The sequence below is a fragment of the Acomys minous genome (assembly GCF_964271855.1).
Source record: "Acomys minous genome assembly, chromosome: 9".
NCBI classification, from domain to species: Eukaryota; Metazoa; Chordata; class Mammalia; order Rodentia; family Muridae; genus Acomys; species Acomys minous.
The window spans coordinates 48,516,993-48,540,736 of record NC_140490.1 but is presented as its reverse complement, the minus strand read 5'-3'; the positions used below and the strand labels follow the sequence as shown (position 1 = coordinate 48,540,736).

The following is a 23,744-nucleotide window of genomic DNA, read 5'->3' as shown; positions in this document are numbered from 1 at the left end:
AACAACGTATACACTTTCTCGCACCAAGACAGAAAAACCAGGGTATAATTTCAATCAGATCAAAGCAAAACAAAAACATGGCCCACATGGTTCATTTTCCAAGCGATGCTACTTCTCCCCACTCTCCTAGTCCTACAGCACATCTTCCACTAAAACAGATAGGTGTGTCACTGTTTTAGAAATAAGGGAGTTGAGAAGGTTGAAAAGAGAGTTCTTTAGCTCCAGACTTAGCAGCATTTAAGGCCAGATAATTTCGTGGTGGAGGAGTATCCTCTGTACTGGTAGGTGATCAGCAGTACCCCTAGCCTACATTTGGCTCTAGACTCTATACCCCTTGGTGTCATCCCAATGGTGACTATCAAAAATGTCTCCATATGTCTTGGTTAAGACCCATAGATGTCCGCCAACTCTTCGGGTGGTCTCTCTTCAGTGAACGAAAACGTCAGCATGTTTGCAATGACTAGCAATCCTGAGCAGGAAATTCTTGGGGCTACAAGTTGCCCAGATTTAAGAGTTTTTTAAAAAAAGATTTAGGAATACTTTTATATAAATAAATTGGATATCTGGTGGGTAAGATCTGAGTGTAAAAGCAAAATTCATTTGGTGTCTCCTGTACAACATGTAGCACACCTTGTCTGAATGTCATTTTATATAATACTTTAAACAATGTATTTTTTCATAAAACAAGCTTTAGTGGGATTTTCTACAGTGGCAGGTTGGTGCTCAAAAAGTTTCAGATTTGAGTATATTTCAGATTTTCACAGTAGGGATACAAATATACACTCTTAAGTTACAGCTGGTCTCATTGAAATGAGTTTCCCAAGAATTCAGGCTGTTTGGCATTTCAAAACAGCTCTAAGTCAAAGATTCAACCACAGACTTCTTTTTTTAAAAGGCCCCACTACACTTAACTCCCAGCCACAGGCAACGGAAACACAACCTTTCCACAATGACCCTCAGGCCAATCCTGAGGACAAACTGACCATCTAGGCTGCTGACATGGTTGGGGGGAGCGGGGCTGGTGGTCAGAGGCCAACATTTCCTGCTGTGTGTTAATACGATAGCTCACTACAGCTTTCTTGCCTTGCTGTCATTAATAAAAACTCCTTCAGTTAAAATATTCAGTGCAGTACAGACCCAGAGGCAGGGATGGGCTGGAGGTCTGGCTCTGGCTACAGACAGATGTCCTGGAATCAGATCCTGAGAAATGGCTGGTGTCCTGCAGTTGGAAGTCAACACAACTAAAGAAACAGATAATTTCCCCAATGAGTTCTCTCCAAGAAAATGACTTGAAGATGCTAAAAAGCCTGTTCTGAGTAGTTCTGAATTCTGCCCCAGCTTTCAGTTTCAATTTCGAAATGACAAAGCAGGAAAGAAGATAATGGAAACATTTGGCCCTCTTTTTACAGAGCTCTTAAGCAAAACTACAGTTTTCAAGGCTGGATGTCAGGTTTACAGGCGCATGAGGAGGCCAGCAGAGAGCTACCGCTGACCAGAGTTGAGATGGTCTTGCTGGCGGTGGCTGGGAGTTACAGAGACGGGTGACTGTGCAGAATGTTCTTCCAGGAATGTCTGCCCACATCCTTGGTGACTCGAAATAACCAATGGCCTTTCAACATAGCAACTGTATTTCATCTCTGGAGATTAACCCACAGTCAACCGTGGCCATATTGTTCAATGCTATAACGATAACCACGTGTTTTCTCAGAGGCTTTCCTCTGCTGACACAAACCTAGAAGGAAGGTCCCAGGAATCTGAAGGGTCAAGGTCATAAATCAAAGGCACTCGTTTACAGATTCTCCTTCCTTTCATTTCTTCAGATATTTTACAGTTAAAATGAAAGAACGCTATTTGTGGCAGTCAGCTTTTATCATATGCACGAGGGTGAAAGAGGATAAAAAAAAGCTCTCAGGGCTCAGCAAGTGGATAAAGATGCTGGCTGCTATGACCAATGACATGAGATAGGTCCCCAAGTACCCACATGAGGGGCGGAGAGAATCATCCCATACAAAAGTTATCCTCTGACCTACACACACACACACACACACACACACACACACACACACACACAGAGAGAGAGAGAGAGAGAGAGAGAGAGAGAGAGAGAGAGAGAGAGAGAGAGAGAGAGACATTAAATCACACTAAATAAATAAATAAATACGTGATAACAAAGTTGTCTTAAAAGAAAAGAGTTCTCAGGAAAGGATGGCATGACAACAGGGGTGAGCATGGGGGAACGAAACACATACGTCATTAGCCATATCTCCCAGATGCAAAGGTCCCCACTTCTCAAGTGTGGCACTGTGGTACGTTAACATCAACAAAGCCATCTCCATGCAGGCTGCCTGTGTTGGCACCGGAATGATGTGCTAACATTTCAGAGACAGGCGTGGGTGAGTGAGCAACTCAGTGAGGGAACATGCAAGCTAAGATGTCGAACTGATGTTTAACCAATCTATGCTTGCCCCTTGTAGGTGGCTGGTTGAAAGAATAAGAACATAAGCTGGGCGGTGGTGGTGCACGCCTTTAATCCCAGCCCTTGGGAGACAGAGCAGGCGGATCACCGTGAGTTCGAGGCCAGCCTGGTCTACAAAGTGACGTCAGGACAGCCAAGGGTACACGAAGAGATCCTGTCTTGAAAAACAAAAACAAAAAAAGAATAAGAATAAGAATATTACCCTTACATGGCAATACTGAACAGCAAGAGTTAAGTCCCCTCCTTGCTGGACTGAATATTCTATAGCTTTTGAATTAGAACATGAGTCATGTATACGACTTCCTTGCATAAGGATAATGTGCAAAGCAGCATCTTATTGCAAAACCTAGCACTGCTGGCAACTGAAACCCAACTCTAGCTGGTTCCTGCATGAAAAACACACCTTTTCAGCTGCTAGAGAAACTAAAGCATGCGAGATTTTCTTTTATTGTTGGCTGATTGCCCAGACAGGCCCAGAAGATGCATATGAATAAAAAAATAGCCCTGCACTTTCTGTCCAGGGGACATAAATAAAGCCACAGTCGCACCATGAAAGAATAAACCCATGCACATGCTATAGGGGATCCCTTTTCTAGAAGAATGGAAAGCTTCTGAAGTTGATCACTAGCTCACAAGTCGTTCCTGGTTGGTTGTGGTGATTCAAGTATCTCACTGGGGTTGTTCCAAGTTGAAATATCCACTAACAATTCTCACTACAAAATTGTTCTCTGTTCCAGAACACTTTGCTGACAAGAGAAGCTCTGTACAACCATTAATAACTGATTTTATCCTATCCCATCACAAGACATAGAATCCACTGTGCTCCTTTTCTCCTGTGGTCAGTGTACTCTTCACAATATTTGGTGTTCCTTTATGCCTGTGGGTTTAAGCCACTTTAAAACTTTATTTTTGACTCGGTAGCATTTAAAAATTTTTGTTGTCTGTTTTTTGAGACAGGGGGCCCCATTTAGACAGGGTGATCTCAAACTCGGTGCATGCTGGAGGATAACCTTGAAGTCCTGTTCTTCTGATCCTCCTGGCTCCACACCCCCCCCCCAGGGGTGAGATTACGGGTGGGGCCTGTCTTATATGGTGCTGAGAATCAAACCTAGGGCTTTGTACACACTAGGTAAGAACTTTACCAAATGAACTACACCCTTAGACCCCTTATAATTTTAAATTCAAATTTCAAGTTAGACATCAAGCTATGGTCTAATTTATGACATTTTAGTATGTGTCTTTATGCTTCATACGAATGAGTGATGTCTATGGCCACAGCAAGTAGAGCACCATGGGAAATGTTAAAAGGAACAGGAGGCTGCTGTCCTTGACAGTACTTTCTAAACTTAGTCAGGGAGACACAAATAAACACACCAAGCCACAGGAATCAAGGACAGTGTGGACTGGCACTGAGGAACTGACAGACAGGAACTCAGCTTACAGGCAGAGGGGTCAGCGGTGGGAAGCAGGCTTTACTTCTCTGTGCTCAGGGGAGAAGAACTTTTTGTTTGTTCCTCATCCCCTCCAGAATGAGTGCAGTCTTAAAACTTTGCCCAGATAAGAGGTGGAGGTATATTAAGCTTGACAACAGTGCTATTAAAAAAAACAAAAAACAACAAAAAAAAAGTGAAACCATTACCACGACAGTTGTTTTAGATTTACGTTTGTCAACGTAGTCAGTTATTTTGTGTACCAGGGGGTTGTGAATGCTTCAGTGTGACTGTGTGTCAATCAGAGGACAGCTTTGGAGTGTAGGTTTTCTCTTTCTATCATATGAGTCCCAGGGACTGAACTCAGGTCACCAGACTTGGAGAAAAGCACCTTCATCCTTGAGGCATCTTACTGTCCCCCATGTTAGCTTTTTAATATAGATGGTATTTTTTTTCAGTCCTTGGCCTATTTCATTTCTGTGCTCATCCTTAGGTCCTATGCTTGTTTTCTCATCACTTCTGTACCACAAAATGAGGGTACCAAATCACATTCCCTTTGCCTGTGTGGCTCAGGGCTCACCTTATTCATGTGAGCATGTACCACTTATGAAGCAGTCTGGTGAAGGTTGCCCTTCATGTAATTTTAGTATGAGTAAGTATTCTTCCTTTCAAGCTGCTAAGTTTGTTTTGAAGCAACTAAATATTTACCTATGTTTGCTTTTCATTACATGACTGGTAGTGTAAGCAAAATACAATTGGTGGGGTTCAGAGAGAATTGTCCACAACTTTCTATTATTATTGCTCTCAATCCAGTATGTTTTTGTTAATCATCACACCTGCTTTCTGAGTATAGCATGCACTTTAAATTTGTTGCATAAAAAAAACCTGGTTATTTAAAAAGCATCTCATACACTGGAATGAGGGTTTTTGTTTGTCTGTTTGTTTTGTTTTCCTTTTACCTTTTTCAGTGGCTGTATGCCCAAAAAGATATGTTACTCTAGCTAAAATCATTTGCTCTAAATTCTAACAATAATTTCAGGTGCATTTTACTTTTGCTACTTAGCTTTAACAATTGGGAGGAATGTTTCCTTTACTGAATGGACTCCCTAAACTTGCCAGTCAGAGAAGGTAAAAGTAAAGTCAGTGCATAAATGCCAAGCAGTATAAATGTAGCATAACTTAGAATGATAGCCAAGACACAAGTGCAGCGGATGCAACGACATTAAGAAGTGAGCCCCAGTACCATTCTTTTTCACGTTCTTGGGTAAAGAGTTTAATGCTTTTGATCTAGAGATAATGCACACATTTCTATCAATATGGAATTCTTAGGCTAATGAGACAGTTCAGTGGGTGGGTAAGGCAATGACAGTTCCTGCAGGAAGACCTGGGGTCAGATCCCCAGAACCCAAGTAGATGCTGTAAGGCACACTTGCAATCCCTGTACTCCTACAGTCATGCACACCTGCAATCCCTGCACCTCCTGCAGTCCTACAATCATGCACACATGCAGTCCTTGCAACCTCCACACTCCTATAATCGTGTGCACCTGCAGTCCCCACAACCCTGCACTCCTACACTCATGCGCACCTGCAGTCCCTGCAACCTTTGCCCTTCTACAGTCATGCACACCTGCAACCTCTGCACTCCTACAATGTGCACACCTGCAGTCCCTGCAACCCCTGCATTCCTACAATCATGCACACCTGCAGTCCCTGCAACCTTTGCATTCCTACAGCCGTGCACACCTGCAACCTCTGCACTCCTACAGTCATGTACACCTGCAGTCCCTGCAACACCCCACTCCTACAGTCGGCACACTTGCAGTCCCTGCAACCCCCCCACTCCTAGAGTCCTGCATACCTGCAGTCCTGCACACCTGCAGTCCCTGCACACCTGCAGTCCCTGCAACCCCCCACTCCTACAGTCCTGCACACCTGCACTCCTACACTGAGACAGAAGGCAGAGAATGTAGAACCCTCAGAAGTTCGTTGGCTGCCTAGCCTGATATACACAGTAGCAAACAAGAAAGACCCAGTCTCAAACAGTGTGGGAGGTGAAGACTCACACTGTAGGCTGGCTTCAGGAAGCTCCACACTTGCCTACACTCTCGCACACCAACAGGCACATTGAATGCACACACACATACAAACAAATACAAAACATAAAGAAGTCGCAACCAACTACCAAGGATCTTTGTAGGCAAATTTTATTTCAAACACTTTCAACCAATGCCATGTGTTCACTATTGTAACTCTGTCTTAGACTGCCTTTTAAGACAAACATGCTTCTTTCTTCTTTACAGATGGCTGAATGGGGTGTGCTCAGAGAGAACCTGGCTGTCTTCTGGCGAGTGTTCTTTCACAGCTCAAAGTGGAAAAACCAAAGATGGAAATCTTAACAGGAGCCTAGACTAAGGAATTCAGACAGATCAAAGAATATTTTAATTAATTATTTTTATAAAGAGAACTGTATAGTTAGGACAGCAGCAATTTCTTATTGAATATAAATAGACCCTGTTACTTTAAACACACACACAAACAAACATACACACACCCCTGAGGAAACCATGTGGTGTGATGCCTGTAGTCTCAGCACATGAGAAAAAAAGGCAAGAAGATCACAAATTCTAGGCCAGCTTGCTCTAGTTATCAAGTTCCAGGCTATCTAGGGCTACATAGTGAGGCCTGCCTCTGAATAAATAATTTTTTTAAATGCCAGCAAATGTTGGTTGGAGTGTAAACCTGTGGAGCCACTATGAAAATCAGTGTGGAAGTTTCTCCAAAACACACACACACACACACACACACACACACACACACACAAACCCAAAAACAAACAAACAAAACAACTGCAATTATAACCTAGTTATGCCACTCCTGGGCTTATGTCCAGAGGGCCCCATATCTTTTCACAGTGATACTTACAATCCATGTTTGCTGCTGTTCTATTCAGTATAAGAAGGAAATAAAACCAGCCTAGTCATCTATCAACAGACAGAGGGGTAAGGAAAAAGAGTTCATATGCACAGTGGAATTTTATTCAGCCATAAAGAAAAATGAAATGCATAGGAAGATGTATGAATCTGGAAAATATATAAAGCAAGGTGACCCAGGCCCCAAGAGACAGCTGCCATATATTCTCTCTCATAGGTGTTTCCTTAGCTTCTAGCTTTTACGTATGGGCCCTCAGGTAGGCATGGACATGGGCGGAGGTCATGACAGTTGAAAGGGGGCCATGAGAGGGGAAAAGATGCTTTCAGGCAGGAGTGAGGGAGTAACAAAATAGATATGACATGAAAATGAAACAAAACAAAACGAGCACTGGGGGCAGAAGGTCCAAGCAGGGAGAGGAAATGGGGAGGGAATGTAAGGGCTCAAAAAGTAGATATGAAAATGCCACGAGGAAACTCATTAATTCATATGCTAATTAAAATTTCAGAACCAATCTGCCTAAAGGAAAAGGAAGAAACCAGAAAGGAAGAAGACGGAGGGTTGAAAGAACAGGGCAGAAGAAAGAATACAAAGTAAGGAAAGAAACAAGGAAGAAAGTAAGGAAAATAGGGAAGAGGAGGAGGGAGAAAATAAGGGAAAGAGAAGTAAGCGGGAAAGGGAGGAGGGAAGGGGGAGGAGGAAGAAGGGGTGGGGAAGGAGGGAGAGAGAGAAGAGGAAAAGGGAGATGGAAGAAAGAAACAAGGGGGGGGAGAGAGGGGAAGGAAGGGAAAGGCAGTGGGTCTGTTTTCATGTAAGAAGTCAGGTTCTAAAGTTTTGAAAAAAGTCAAATATTGTCCAAGTTCACTTTGAAACACCCTTGGTCTTCCCATAAATATTGGAAAAACAATTCTGGGTATACAACGCCACAGCTTTCACATACTAAAGTCTGAGGACTACTAGCCTACTGAGGAGAGCTGGAAGGGAGCTGACCTGGAAATGTCCAGATGCTCAAAGCTTCCCTCTACTACGGTGAGGTGTCAGGGCCCCAGCTTTCAATCAGGGGAATAAGTAAAGAATGGTAAAGTGCTATGACCCAGCAAGGTCTATTTCATTCTCTAGCTGCCATTAAGCTTTTTTCCCCCCGTTTATTCTAATTAGTTTACTTTAATGCTGGGGATCAAACTAGTCAACCACTCTTAACCCTGAGCCATACCCATAGCCATTAAGCTTTTATAAAAAAAATCTTTAGTGAAAATTAAGTTTATAGTTATTGCTAAAAGAATCATATTAGGGGTTAGTAGAACACAGGCAATATGAAGGAGAAAGGGGGGAAGGGAAGGAATGTCTAAGTGGGGACAGACGGTAGAATAGAGGAAGGGTTTGGGTAAGGAATAATGGTATGGATTTTTGGAGATCTGTATGGACACCATTTGATAAGCTACACACACACACACACACACACATACACATGCACAAATGCACACAAATACATACACACACACGCATGCACACACGCACGCACACACAAACACAAACACGCACACAAACATGCACACACATACACACACATGCGTGCACATACATGCACACACACAAACACGCGCAGACAACACACATGCACACACACACACACTTACATTTCAATTGAAGTTATACTACAAAGGAGATTATGCTCTTCCCAGAACTCATAAGTTACCAAATAAAGAGCCAGTGCCGGGTGTGAGATACTTCCCCTCAAAGTGGTAGTCCAAAGTATCCTAGAGATTTCCCCCAAACCAGCACACCATTGTTCTTGGTTGCCTACCAGAACTTGATGGCAAGACCCTATTACTGAAGACACCACACATGTTGCTCACAGGAGCTGAAGAAATCAACTGTTACTGACCAGAAAGCTTTCTCTCTGCCAGCTATAACTATTGTAGTACCAGAGGATGCTAGGCAGGCAGCTGGGGGAAAGCCATCAATAGTCTTGTCCAGCTGTGAATCCTGTGAACCTGTTGTATCAAGGTGTGCTAATGAGTGCAATAATGGCACAAATGTTACGGCAGTGACCAACTACTATCTGATTGCCTTTAACACCTACTCTCTGGGAAGAAACTCATCCCTAGCACCAAGAATCTGGCCAGGAAGCTCACAGGGACCTGAGGGTGAACATACCTCTATTATTTTGCTAAATAGACAGAGTAGAAAACTGACCTCTAAATTCATCTCTCTAACCTCAATAGCTAAGCTTCTTTGTGCAGTGGATGGTAGTTGATGAAGAAACTCACAACTGGCCAAACTGCAGAAAATACATGATTATAGAGTGTACTCGGCCATAAATGGGACATTCATATCACACCCCTAAGGTTCAGTGACCATTGCAGAAGAGGGAGAAGAATACTTATAAAAGCCAGAGGTTGGGGAGGACCAGAGTGAAAGAGTGTCCTCTAGGCATGCCAGGTCTGCTGCATTCACTCAGGAATTCCCAGCAGCGGTGGTTGCCTGCGTAAGACTTGCACAACTTGATTAACTACTTCAACACCCTCTGCTTCCAGGAATGCCTGAACGAGCTTCCTTCCCCGCAATGTCTCCTTCTTCTCTTCCTTTCTCCCCGTTCTTTCACCTGTGATGTTCCAGACTCCAAAATAAATCCCCACCCATTGCACCTGTCAGCCTCTCCTGCTGAAGCTTACAGGGTTCTTAGAAGACAGCTGAACCAAAACACAGACATCACCATGTTTTTCACTCACCAGCTCCTTCCAAGGTAGAAGGGCCCAGGGCTATCTGGACGCGGGCTTGGGGATGAGATGCCAACCAAGACAGTGAGGGATAGGTGTCAGAAAGGGGTTGCCCCCGTGATCCAATGGCTTCAAACCAGTGAAATAAAGGAAATGATGAGTATTAGTCCTGGTGATTTCCAACCACGCAGAAAGCTCAAGAGCTGCATGAACCTGCTGCAGTGTGCTGAGGGTTTGCTTTAGTTTTCTTTTGCAAAGGGACAATGCATTGCACGAAGTCAGAAGGCACCATCTTCCACCACTCATCATTGCTTTTACCAAAGGTTGGAATTATGAGCCAGAGGTTGTAGCTGCTGGAAAATAAATGATTTCAACAACAAATATTAAATTGGTGATCTAGCTAAGGGATGGAAAACTGAGAATAAGGAAGAGGAGGAGGAGGAAGAGGAGGAGGAAGAGGAGGAGGAGGAGGAGGAGGAGGAGGAGGAGGAGGAGAAGGAGAAGGAGAAGAAGAAGAAGAAGAAGAAGAAGAAGAAGAAGAAGAAGAAGAAGAAGAAGAAGAAGAAGAAGAAGAAGAAGAAGAAGAAGAAGAAGAAGAAGAAGAAAAAGTTGAATGGAAGGGATGCAGGACTTAGGGGCTTTCCAAAAAAAATTTTTAAGGAGCAAATGTTATTTCCTCTCCTCTTGAGGCACTGCTTGTGGGAGGGGGGGGGGCTCCTGGATCCTTTTCTGGATGTCCCTCCATGTTGTCACATTGTAGCTCTTTGCCTCTCACCATGGCAGTTTGGAAGGAAAAAAAAAGTGCTACCATGGATGAGAGATTCCGAATGCCTGTCAATCAACAATGCCCCAAAGTTAAGCCAAGCAGTCCTACTGCCCAGAATCCCACCCCAAGAATACAGAACACAGGACCAGAGCCATGACATAGCAGTACAGGGTGGGGTGGTGAAGAGCCACCTTTCCAAAACCATCCGTCGGTATTTACAAGGAAGGGGGAAGGGGGTGTCCTAAAACATGTAGCATGTACGTTGAGGAAGGCAAAGCATGAGGTAATTAAGGCAGCTCTTAGACACTCCTGCTTCATGTATAGAAAGACAGCTCTTCCGGCAAAGAGCAGCACAGCAGCACAGCATGGGGGTTGTGGCACACACTTACACCAATACATCAAAGCTGCTCCTGTACACCTCCCTCCCTCTCCTTTCCCTTGGCTCAGCCTTGGAGAGAGAGAGAGAGAGAGAGAGAGAGAGAGAGAGAGAGAGAGAGAGAGAGAGAGAGAGAGAGAGAGAGAGAGAAGGAGCTCAGTAAATCAATTGCCTATGTTGAACTGTTTGTGTATTTTGAAGTCCCGATTAGGCCATTAGTCTCTGAAAAGACTGCTTGGTAAACTAAAGGAGCTGCCATTACATAATTTCCCAAGAACACACAGAGAGCATCGACAGCGAGGCCCTAGTGCCAGCAAGACGTGCCGTGGAGATCTCCAGCCACAAGAGAGATGCAAGCATATGGGTGGTGGATGCAGAAGCTTGGGGGGAAGAAATCCATGATCAAGTTCAGGCCAGCCAGAGCTACATAGACAAAAACAAAATATGAATGTCTAATCTGAACAGAGCAGAGGCCTGACGCACTAAAAGTCCCCCGCGCAACCAGTAATTGTCACAGACCAGCTGTTGATAGCACCTTTTCCTGCAGCACAACATCTTCAAGAGCCTTGATAGGAGGCAGAAACCCAGGCAAACAGCGCCAGAGTAAACCCCGAGCCTTCTGGGGTAGCAGCTGTTCTCTTCCAAGCATACCCCAGGCCTGCCAACATCTGCATCTGAACACAGCTCGTGTTGGGCCTGACATGAAAAATCCCCCCTTTTTTTTCCTTTGTGTGACTCATTTTTCAGCTCCAAGATCAGGAAAATTATGTATTATATAGTTGAGGGTTTCCCATCCAAGGTAATAAAGAACATTAACAGAGAAAAAAAAAAGGGGGTGATGGTGGGGGCGCTGAGACAGCTCATTAGGTAAAAGCACTTACCACCTAAGCTGTTATAACCATCTAGGTTTCATTCCTGAGAGCCACGTAGAGGGGAAAGGTGAGAACCAGCCCCACAATGCTGCGCTCTGACCTCCACAGGAGCATGCCATGGCATGTACACACACACACACACACACACTCACTCACATTTTCAAAGTGAAGAATTAAAAAAGAACATTAAGAACACTTATTTTCATTTCTTTCATCAGAATTTTATGCTAATTCATACACTGCCTATGATAAAACAATGACACATACAAGTGGTTTTTGTTTGTTTTTTTATTGTTTTGTTTAAGAAAATGTGCAAGGATTCGGTTTGTTAAAACCTCCAGTGGGGAAATGGGGAACGATGGCCCACCAGGAAGGAATAGATCAAAGTCCGCCCGTGTACTGTAAAGTGTAAACCTGGGCGAGAGCCTGCTGGGAGCGTTTTAAAGGATTTTTCATGGCATGAACACTATGTTTTGGTCTGCTAATCCTCACTTTCCTGCTTCTATTCATATACTTTATATTATTTATTTGTTGAGTTATATATTTTAGCTGAACTTGAAATGACATTTATTTTTAGGAGGTTGCCAACCCGGGTCAGAGGAGCCTCAGAAACTTGGCTCACAGCTGCACTGGCACAGAAAGCCTGGACAGCAAAAGCTTGCAAAAGCAAGAAGCTGATGAGACCAGCTTCCCAAAACACACAGCGAAAGTGTCTTTTGTGACAGAGGAGGGGGGGGGAGGAAGAGGGGGGAGGAGGAGGAGGAGGAGGAGGAGGAGGAGGAGGAGGAGGAGGAGGAGGAGGAGAAGAAGAAGAAGAAGAAGAAGAAGAAGAAGAAGAAGAAGAAGAAGAAGAAGAAGAAGAAGAAGAAAGTTGATGTTATTGAAGCTGTTACTCGCCGAAGGGTGTTGACTTTATAACACACCAGTCACTCCCCTGCAGGCTGAGTACACAAATCTGCCACTGCCTCTTGCCAGTCAGAGCTTACAGAATGGCTTGCATTTCTTCACCTTGGACTAGGTCTGGGTATAGAGAGAGGAGAGGAGGGAAGGGACAGAGAAAGGGGAGGGGTGGTGAAAGATGGAGAGGGGGGAGTGAAAAAGAGACACCCCCCTCCCCCGTCGTCCAGCACACAGAGGTAGCTCCCACAGCTCCTAGCCTTGAGCCTTTCTGCACTGACTGCCTTCCAAAGCTAATTGTGGCCAGGAAGAGAAAGCCATTTCTCAGCTTTGGTGCCTTTCAGGTTATTTCAACTTTCCACCCCTGTTAACTTCCCCGCAGGAACTTTTGGCCCAAAGCCCTTCTTCATGTTCACAAGGCAGAGACGCTCAGAAGAAAAATGTCTGACACCCCTTTAAGCCCTGGGAGTCCTCCTCTATCTTCTACATTTTGGAGATTGGTGTGAAGGGTTTCAGGAGGGCACCTGAGAGTGTTCCCTAACACAGACGCCTGGATTTAGGCTTGGGATTAATCAACCTTTCCCACAGGAAGTTTAAGCACAGGCAGGGCTCTGTCTGAATTTCTGAACCCCATTCTAGTACAAACATGCTTGGCAATTAGTGTCCGAAGGCTCACCAGGGTTCTCTGCTTGGCAGACAGCGCCGCAGCCACCGTGGGCATTCCCATTTCAGGATTCCCACAACTTCCCTTTCTTCCTCTGCTCTGTTCTCCTTTCCACTGAGATGCTATGTGGGCTGGAGTTGTGAGGGCCAGGCTGAGCGTCAGGATGCCAGGGAGCTGTCAGTGCCTCTGCCAAAGGCAAGGTTCATACTTCAGGCCCCTCCTTTGGCTGGTGACAAAAAACAGTCACTTGTTTCATCATTGGTTTGGTATTCAGAGGCCACAGAGCCAATGGGTCCAGACAGAGATCATAGCTTGGAAGTGTGAGGACGGTGACAAAAGGCCCCTGAGTATGGCAAGGACTTCTAGCTGCTGAGAAAGAAAGAGAGAAAGAAAGAAAATGAGAAAGGAAAGAGAGAGAAAAAGGAAGGAAGGAAAGAAGAACAGAGAGGAAGGAAAGAAAGAAAAAGAGAGGGGAAAGAAGGAGGAAGGGAAGGAAAGAAGGAAAGGATAGAAGAAAATAGGAAGGAAAGAAAGAAAAGAAAAGAAAGAAGGAAGAAAGAATTTCAAGTTTGATTTTTTTTTTTTTTTTTTTTTTTTACTCCTTTGGAACAATCTAGACTTTTCTCTCTGGAACCAAGCAATAGGCCATGGGGAGGGTCCCCCACTGAGCCCCTCCCATTTTAAAGTTGTTCATATTGATTTCCATACACAAGTGTATATGGATTCTTACTGTATCACTTCCTACTGACCAAAGAGGAGTTTCTACAAGAAACATGATACAGAAATGACTCTCATTATGCCCCAAGAATAAAAATGCCTAACAGCTTCCTATCATGATAAACACTGAGCATCCTTTAACCCAAATGCTTGGGGGGCCAGGGGTGTTTTGGATTTTTTAATATTTTTCAGATTCTGGAATACTTTGCACATATATGATGAGATGTGAGGGAGACAAAACTCAGCTCTAATGGTGAAATTTATTTGGGTTGCATGTGTATGTTACACAGATAGCCTAAAGGTCACATGACAAAATATCTCCAGGGCACCGGTACTCTGAGACCTGTCATTCAACCGTGGGATTTTTCACTTGTGCCATGTTGGTGCTCAGGAAGTTTCACCCTGTGCAGCAGTTCACATTTGGGGATTGGGAATTCAGGGAGGCTCAGCTTACACTGACTCTATGTCAGCCCCCCACCCCCACCCCGTGCAAGCCCTAAATGGACTCCATGGAGACCTGTTGAGAGGCACTGAGCATTCCTGGGGGTTCTGAAGCCACAGCTGAAAAACCGCTGGTAAAGGCCTGCTTCCTCATTTTCCTGGTGCTGAGAGAACTTAGACCATCGGCCCACGACACCTGATTGTGGGCCTGTGATGTAGCACAGGCCTGTGGGCAGGCTAGTAGCCTTCTTCACCTCTGTTTCCTACTGGGAATTGGGGGTTGTGTGTGTGTGTGTGTGTGTGTGTGTGTGCGCGCGCGCGCGCGCGCGTGTGTGATTTAATCTCTGACAACAGAAAGAGTATATTCCTAGTGAGTCTGAAATTCAGCTTTTCTGAATTTCCTACTATACTTCACATTTCAGATGAAGCATCTCTTTTCCTGAATGAAGAGTGGGTATTTTTGTAAAGAATCTTACATTTTTCACTTATTCACATGATTTTCTAAGAGTGATAGAGCTATAATAAGTAACAAATCAGAAACGTCAATGAATAACATTTGCCTCAGGAAAACAAAATAAAAGAAATGTCAATGAACTACCATATTAATGTCTACAAACAACACACACACACACACACACACACACACACACACACACCAACTTCTGGCCCCAGTATTGCTAGTTTTTGCGTGGGAAAGACTGTAATTTGCATTTGCTGTTAGGCCAGGCAAATTTGTGGGTACACTGTAACTTTTTTGGTCAGGACTAGTACTCTGTTTTGGCCATGACCACAGCTTACACATTGGTTCACTGATGATAAGATAGCATAGCTGTGAGGTGTCGAGTGTTTCTGCTAAGACATCACTGATCACTCGAGCCCCCACACCGCACCCTCAGCATGCTGGGTTTTCCCTTGCTGGGGAGGAATGAGGGAACGAATAAGTGGTGAGGGCACCTTAGGCAGTTCCCCTACCCACAACCATGAGCCATTTGTGCATTTTGAAAGAAATGCACAATATTGCTGCTGCACCCATGACATACGTGCATGCACACATATGTGTGCGCGCAAAACACACACACACACACACACACACACACACACACACACACACGAGCAAAACTCTGAAAGTCTTTCTTATATAAAACCTAGTACTACTCCCTGTTACAATCTGAATAGAAGATACTATTTACTTTTTTTCCCTCCTGATTTATCAGGGAGATAGCTTCATTAAACAGAATTTATAGAACGTACATAAAAGGTTTGCAGGTCATAAGAAAGAAGTTGGAACTTACTCTGCAGTACGTGACCTGAGCAAAAGCAGTCACCACTCAGTGTTTAAACTGTTAACCTGAAAGCATCAGATCAAGCAAAAATATGATCCACAAGACAGTGGTATTTTATTTATCAATAAATTATTTTAAAAACAGGAAGAATTAATATTATTCTTTACCATACACTTACTTATCATTCTCCTTGCACACACAAACTTTGTGTTTATTACTTTTGAGATAGAGTCTCACTACCCAGCCCTAGCAGGTCTAGAATTTACTATGTTGGAATTTACAGTATACTCAGGCTAGACTCAAACTCCCCGAGATACCACAGGCCTTTGCCTCCTGAGTGCTTGGATTAAAGACATGCACCACTGCATCTGGCTGCCCAAGATAGAACATTTCCATGGATTAAAACTTCTTAAGCAATCTATGATCAGTGTAGTTTCATATACTTAAAAAAAAATCAATAAATGAAATTTTCCCTTGGACAATTTCACAAATGTATCTGAGATATTCTGACTGGCCTCCCCTCACCCCCCACCACGCCCCAACCTTGTCTCATCTTCCTCAAACCTCAGTCAACACCCCCCTTCCCTACAGATTCTTTTTTCAAGTGGTCAAGCCCTGTTGTTTTGTTCTGTATTATACTACATTTAATCGAGGCCATCTGTGTGACAACCAATGCTATGGAGCTCGGGGCGTTCACCAGAGGGCACAAAGTTTGATGACAATGATGCTCCTCTCTCCCCGTCTTTCAACAGGGGTTCCCAAAACAGGGCCGGTGGCTGACAGGGCCAGTCTTATGCAAGACTATTCACAATGTCTTGATGTGTAATTCCCTTTATTAAAATAGTCATGGTGTTTTAAAGTATGTTAGAGTTATTTTTTGAAAGAGAAATTGTTCAAATAGTAATTTAATGTCTTAAAAGTCATCAAATTTCCTAGAACCCAAAGGCAAAAATAGCAACTCAATCATTACATGTGAAATATAAGTCATGACTGACAGAATTAAGACATATATGGAGCCCCTCTGCTCTCCATAACCATGGTTACAATGGTTACACTGGAGTCATTTGACAATCAGTACTGATATTCCTTCCTCGCTTGATTGCGAACACTTTAAGGGGAGATTTTGTGTTAGCCTTTGTTTTTGTTCTGCATTTTAATGTGTTTTAATTTAAATAGACTCACATCACTTACCCTCTCCCCTTCCTCCCTGCAGCCCCTCCTACTTGGTTTATTTATGTGTAGGAATGTTTTCCCTGCATGTATGCATATGTACCACATGGTTGCCTGATACCCACAGAAACCAGAAGAGGCATCCCCTAGAAGGGCAGTTGTGAGCCATTATGTGGGTGCTGGGTCAAACCCTGGTCCTCTGCAAGAGCAACACGTGCTCTTAACCATCGAGCTATCTCCCTATTCCTGAAATGTCCATATTAGAAAAATACTCCACACATGCATTTAAATTCACACATACACACACACACACACACACACACACACACACACACACACACACACACTGAAAATTCAAAAATAATTACTTGTGGTACACTGACTTTAGTTCTCTATCCTAAAGCATTCACGGCATGGTGGCATACGACAACATATCTCCAGAAATGTCTTGTCACGCAAAACATATAACCACACTAAAGCACATGGGTATAATCTTTTGGGGTCATTTTGAACTCTAAAACATACAATGTGCCCTCTCTGAGGTAACAGCTACAGAAGTTAAAAAAGCAACCAGTCTCTGCCAGTGTCTCTGCGGGCCTCATAGATTTGCGTGTGGAGGCCAGATACCAAACATGGATGTCGGGTCCTCAAAAGCCATCCCGTTTGGTTTTGTTTATATGTTTGTATGTTTTTGGTTTGGGAACAGGGTCTTTCATTGAACCTGTAGCTTACCATGTATCTAGCCCCAGGCATCCTCCTTTCTCTGCCTCCCCCAAACGCTGTGATTTTTAAGTGTGCGCTACCATACCTGGCTTTTCTATATCCATTCTGGGGATCAACCTTGGGCCCAGATGCTTGCATGAAATTCTCTTTTCCAACGGAGCCTTCGCTTGAGCCCAACAGAGCCTATTTCAAACCTGGTAATGCATCACAAATAACTGGATTATGTTGCAGCAGCTTTCCTATTACGACCAATATGAGAGACACCCATCCATTATTCTAACAGACAACCCCAGTTTCTAGCTGTGCAATTATCCACCTCACAGGGGGGTCTACCTCAAAGGCCTGTCACAGACATTACAAGGTTTATCTTGAAACAAGATACAACAGATTATTTACACCATGCCTACGTGGAATTCCCTGATGTAAGAGTCACTCAATATTATACTCTCAACAACAAAAAAAAATGGAAAAGTTTAAATAATAATATGGTTAAGGAGCCAAGTTTTCCATCAATCAGGAAGGAAAGGTTGCATTGTTTGGGAGAGTTTAAAAAAAAATGTCCTACAAATAGTTAAAGACAATCACTACAGATATTTTTAAAAACACAGTTTTTTTAAAGCTATAAATAAAGTCACTCAAATAAACAAGAAATAGTTACTGAGAGCCTCCTATGTGGCCCGGGGAAGGCTTCTGAGGTCCGTGAACTTTCTGTATATTTATAAAAGTATTTAACGTCATGAAGTATTTCAACAAACAATGCAGCCTCCCAAGATGTCTTGGAGCTGTAATTTCATCCAGCTTCTCTGACACTGTAAGCCTTGGGTGGGATACAGACTTAACATGAGCAGTCTGGTTATGCTACCCGACTTGCTGGGAGGATCCGTGATCAGCTTAAATCCTGAAAAGAGAAGCACCAAGCTATTGGCACGGAATTATGAGGAGGAAGCGAAGCTGTCTGCTGTATGAGATGCGGTCAATGAAAATACCATCTCAGGTTACCGTGGCACAATCCACTTAACAGACCTGCAGTGTTGTTTTGTTTTTTTTTTCAAGCTTCCAAAATTAAAATTTTATTTTAATATTTTTTTAAAAATTGTGTCACACACTGTCTCTAAGGTATGCAGGTACAAGTGTGTGCGCAGGTGTGCATGCCCTTGGAGGTCAAAAGGTGACATCAACAGTCTTCCTAGCCGGGTGTGTTGGCGCACGCCTTTAATCTGGAGACAGAGGCAGGAGGATCTCTGTGAGTCCAAGGCCATCCTGGTCTACAAAAACGAGTCTAGGACAACCAAGGCTACCCAGAGAAACCCTGTCTCAAAAAACCAAGGGGGAAAAAAGGTCTTCTCAGATTGCACTCCACCCTATCCCTCCAGCTAGGGCCTCTCAGTCAAAGCCTGACCTCCCGTACCTCTCAGCTCGCTAGCCAGCTTGCTCCAGGGATCCCTCTCGGCTTTCCAAGCTCTGTGGTCACCTGCAGGCTGCACACTCATCGGGTGTTTACGTAGGTTCTGGGGGTCAGAACTCTGGTCTTCAGGCTTATGGAGCCAGTATTGTATCTACTCAGCTAGCTCTTCCCCGCCCCCTCAATTTGTTAATTTCATAATGAGAGAATTTTCACAAGGCTCTACCTCAGATAACACAGGTGACCCAGTGGTGACAGGATGATCCCGATGCTCTCTGGAAAGCCCAGGAGCCTTCTAGCACCCATGAACACACATCTAGAACTTACCACTTAAAATTTAAATATATTACGAGCCAGGAAAAACACGTTTGAAAGCTGTATGGTATTACTGATGTTCCTTCTACTTCCTTAGAGCAAGTCTGACATTTATGAGCATGAAATAAAGCAACATATGTACAGAAGGAAAAAAAACATAAAGGTTTATGTAGAACAACTACATTTAAGGTGGTTATTAGAAATTAACTTAGAAACAGAATGCAAATTTCCTGGAAAAGCAAAAGAGAATGACACTATGAATCAGCATTTTTCTACAAGCAGCGTGAAACAGAAGGGGGAAAAAAAGCATATATAGACACACATATACACAGGTCGAGATGTAAACACACTCTCTCTCTCTCTCTCTCTCTCTCTCTCTCCATACCAAATGAAGATAAAATATAATATAAACGTTAATTTATGTGTTTATATGTAATACTTCAGTCACTTCTCTGATCTTTTAGCATACTTAACTATTCCTTAAACAGAAGTTCCTCAAAGCTCTGTGAAATCATCATTGTTGTCCTGGCAACCAAGACACACACACACACACAAACACACACACACACACACACACACACACACACACACACACACACACACACTGCAGAATGCCTCAACAAATGAAAAGCAACTACAGAAAAAAAAAAAAGATCATACTCTCATAAGACAGCTTTTACCACTGTGATGTTTCTGCTTCTGTCCCAGGACAAGGTCTGGAGCAACCCCCTGAAGCAACCCCTGGAAATAATTCCAGGGAGTGCCTGGACTTTGTGCATCACTGAGTTCCTGAGCTACCTAATCCCGGGGAGTTACTACAGGCATTGACTCTCAGGGCATCTCCAAGCTTGAGGGACTTGGATACACTGTATAAGGGGGGGGGGCACCTAAAGAAAGAAGGTAAAGTGGTGATAGTTATGGCCAATGAGCTATATTGATGAGCCTCCAGAGCTCTGAGAGATACCCTCGGGGGCTTTCTTTAAAACTTTTCTAATTAATCAGACAGCAGCGAGGAACTGATGCAATGTTTATGCTCTGGTTTACTTCCTGCTATGACTGGCAGAGTTCTGACAGCTCTGAGATCATAGGAGGAAAATGAGAGAGAAAGTCCCACTCAGCTGCAGAGTTCAAGGCTCCTAGTCAATGGTCTCCAGGCCAGTGGTTCACAAAAACTCCTGACTTGGGCCTTCTCCACAGAGCACTAGTTACGTTCACTATTGTGTGACAGCTTTCCACAAGTTGTGGCACCCTGTTGGTGAGGTAGAGTAACATAGACGCAGCTAAACACAACTTTGCAAACAGTATAAAGGTGACAGTGAACTACGGATTTCTGGGTGACATCTGGTCTGCTTTCTTCCTGCTCACATTTTGAGCAGGGTTACCTAACATAAAGAGCAACCGCATTCTAACAGGACCAGTGGACCACTATGAAAACTCAGGTTTAATATCTAGAGATTTCTACATGCAATGTCTCTTAGCTACCACCAAAGCTGCTTAGATCTGCTCACTAACAATGTTTATATCTATATGCGTATAGCTGTGCATGTGCTTGGACAGCATAACTTTTCATTTTTTTCTATTATTATACATATGCTGTGTATATGAATATTGCATATATGCTTTAGGTATATATGTGTGTGTGTGTGTGTATATATATATATATACACACACACACACACATATATACACACATACCTGTATACATAATATATATGTTTATGTATGTATATACATGTGTGTATATGTGCATTTATATGTATATGCATATATATGTGTGTATCTATATATGCATATATATAGATATACACACACACCTAAGACATAGATGCATCTATATGTGTCTGTGCATGCACTACGTAGGTTTTATCTATGTGTATTTATGTGTTGTATATATGTGTGCTTGTGCACATGTACATGTATATAGATTCCTTATACAAAATACATTCACACAGTATTTATGTATTTACATATTATGTAAATATGCACATATATATTTACAAACATTACCTTTCCCATATTCAGCTAGAATTTCTTGTCTGGTGGATCCTAGACCACGACAACACTCTTTAAGTCAAAGGCCACGTGGGAGAACTACAATGTCTCATTTGCCAGATTCATAAGGCCAGTAAGTTTCTGGCCTAAGGCCTAGTCTGTGTGATAGTGGGATTTTTAATATAAATGTTTGCTTTTAATTGGCAAATAAAAATGGCATTCACTCATGGGTGTAATAAAATGTATTGATATGCTTCTATATTCATACTGTGAAACAATTGTGTCAACCTAGTTGATTTATCCCTTATCTCACATACTAGTTGTTTGTAGTGAGCACACTTAAAGTCTATTCTCTTGGCAATTTTAAGTTATTATAAACTATAGTTACTAATGAGTAATAATAATCAAGAGGCTTGAAAACATAATCCCCCCTACTAGAAATGTCAGTCAAACTAAGAGCAACCAATTTGTTTTTGTTTTTGTTTGTTTGTTAATACAAAACTTCTCCTAGTTTTTTCCTCTAGTGCTTTACCATCTATAGGAAGGGGAGAATAAACACAGGAACAACCAAAATGAAATTCCTCAGGAGTCCTAGGGAGCACTACAGAGATGAGGGCTTTCCGTTTGGTTTCTGTTTCCACCCCTTTAAGTATTGTTTGTGCTCTGACTGGGTAGACTCTGCAAGAGGACCACTGTCATGAGAGGAATGAGGGTCTTCATTTGTGATCCTGCAGGAGCCTGACCCTTCCTCCACTTAGAAACTAGATACAGGCAAGCCAGGTATTCATGTGCCAAACAAATATCAAAATCCTCCTGAAGCTCGCACAGCCCGCCTCCCCTCCATTCCTCACAGGTAAGTCACCTCTTGTGGAGCTGAGAACAACTACAGTGTCAGAGGCCCTAGACCAGTGACAGTGAGTTCTAACCCAGAGGGAGAGGACAGTTAGAGAGCACATTTCCAGGTTTCCTAGCAAATGTATTTCCATTTATCAGAAAGAGAAGGCCCATGCTCAAGTTTTCAAGAGTAAATGAATCGGAGACCCTTAGCCCTGTGAAATCGCTCTGCTCCAACTTCCTTGACTAATACTGAGAAGATGGAGGGAGAGAGAGAGAATGACTTGCCGAGTCACAGTTAGTCACCCACCACAATTCAGTCAGTGTCCCCAGAGCGAGGCCTGTCCACCAGTGAACAATGGAGACCTCTGGTCTCCATACATGTACTCACTCACACTTGCACACGTGACCATATACCTATAGATAGACCAGCGCGCGCGCGCACACACACACACACACACACACACACACACACACACAGAGAGAGAGAGAGAGAGAGAGAGAGAGAGAGAGAGGTGGGGGGGGAGACAGACAGAGACAGAGACAGAGAGATATAGAGAGACAGAAACGAAAACAGAGAGGCAAAGACAGGGACAGATTGAGACAGACAGACAGAGACAGACAGCGTGATCTCCTCCGAGCCCCTTCAGAAATCATGTTGGTGTACTTCAGATGAAACTCCATGCCCTACTGTCCTTAGATCATTCTAGAAAAGGATTGGAAAATACCTCCTGCTCTGAAAACTGAGAACGTGATAAAAGAAAACGGGGAAATAAAAACGAGAGCCCACAAATCTCTCAGTGTTTGCAATCACTACTGTCTCCCATTTATTCAGTTAGCTACCTCTCTTTATTTATTTGTTTTATGGTACTCAGTCTTGAACCCAGGGCCTCACCCATGCTAGCCAAGTGCTCTGCCAAGGGGTTGTTCCTCCAGCCCAGCTACATTGCTTTGAAACATGTGAAGTAACCAGATGCAGCCGCCACGGATTCTGTCCTATCAAATGTGGCTTTTCCTCTTGGACTTTCATTCTAGATGACAAGGCCCCCCGAACCATCATGCACTCCTCTCTTTAATGCTGTCCTATGACACAGGCAGGTTCCCCTCCCTCAGGGGAACCTCACCTTCTTTCTTACCACGGTCATCTAAACCTGAAATAACATGGAGCACACTCAGCAGATGTTACTGAAAAAAATGAAGGCAAGTTCCTGTGAGGAATGGGAAGGAATGTGTGTAGTTTAGGTATGTAGATGCAACATTGGGCAGGATGGCTCAGTGGGGCCATGGCAACCTTGAGTATTGCCCTCAGTTACCTCATAGGAGGACAGAATTGACTCTACCAAGGTGTGTTCTGGCTCCATACATGTGTGCATACACAAATATAATTTTTAAATTTACAAAAAAATGCATATATAGTATACAGGATAGTTTTCTATAAGGTAGAAATGAAAAAAAAGACCTATTTAAAATTTGGACAAATTGGAAATGATAATTTTTTGTATTTACAAACCTGCAAGCTATGTAAAGATGTAAAGCATCCATGAAGTAGTTACTATGGATGATATCTACCAAGTAGGAACCTTTGGCTTGCTAACAGTTTTTGGTTTATAAAGAATTTATAGCTCAAGGTACGAAGTTCAGAAACTATCTTTAGGGGTGATAAGGAGGCACTGAGAAGATCCTGAAGAAATAAATTTAAAAACAAAACAGAGGCTTCGTTGGTGTGGTGCTTGCAT

The 23,744-nt window shown here is 43.2% G+C and overlaps 1 protein-coding gene across 21 annotated transcripts in view; it reads right to left on the bottom strand.

Annotated features, from left to right (window-relative positions):
* The window catches only part of ATXN1 (ataxin 1), a 422,279-nt gene that overhangs the window by 321,864 nt on the left and 76,671 nt on the right, over positions 1–23,744 (bottom strand). For 3 of the 21 annotated variants that reach the window (XM_084796962.1, XM_084796953.1, XM_084796965.1), the window contains one exon: positions 13,144–13,357. The exons of 17 other annotated variants lie outside the window; for them this stretch is intronic. The gene's annotated coding sequence lies outside the window, so the exon portion shown is untranslated. The remainder of the gene's footprint in view (positions 1–13,143; positions 13,358–23,744) is intronic. One more of the 21 variants, XM_084796954.1, reaches the window with a different exon arrangement.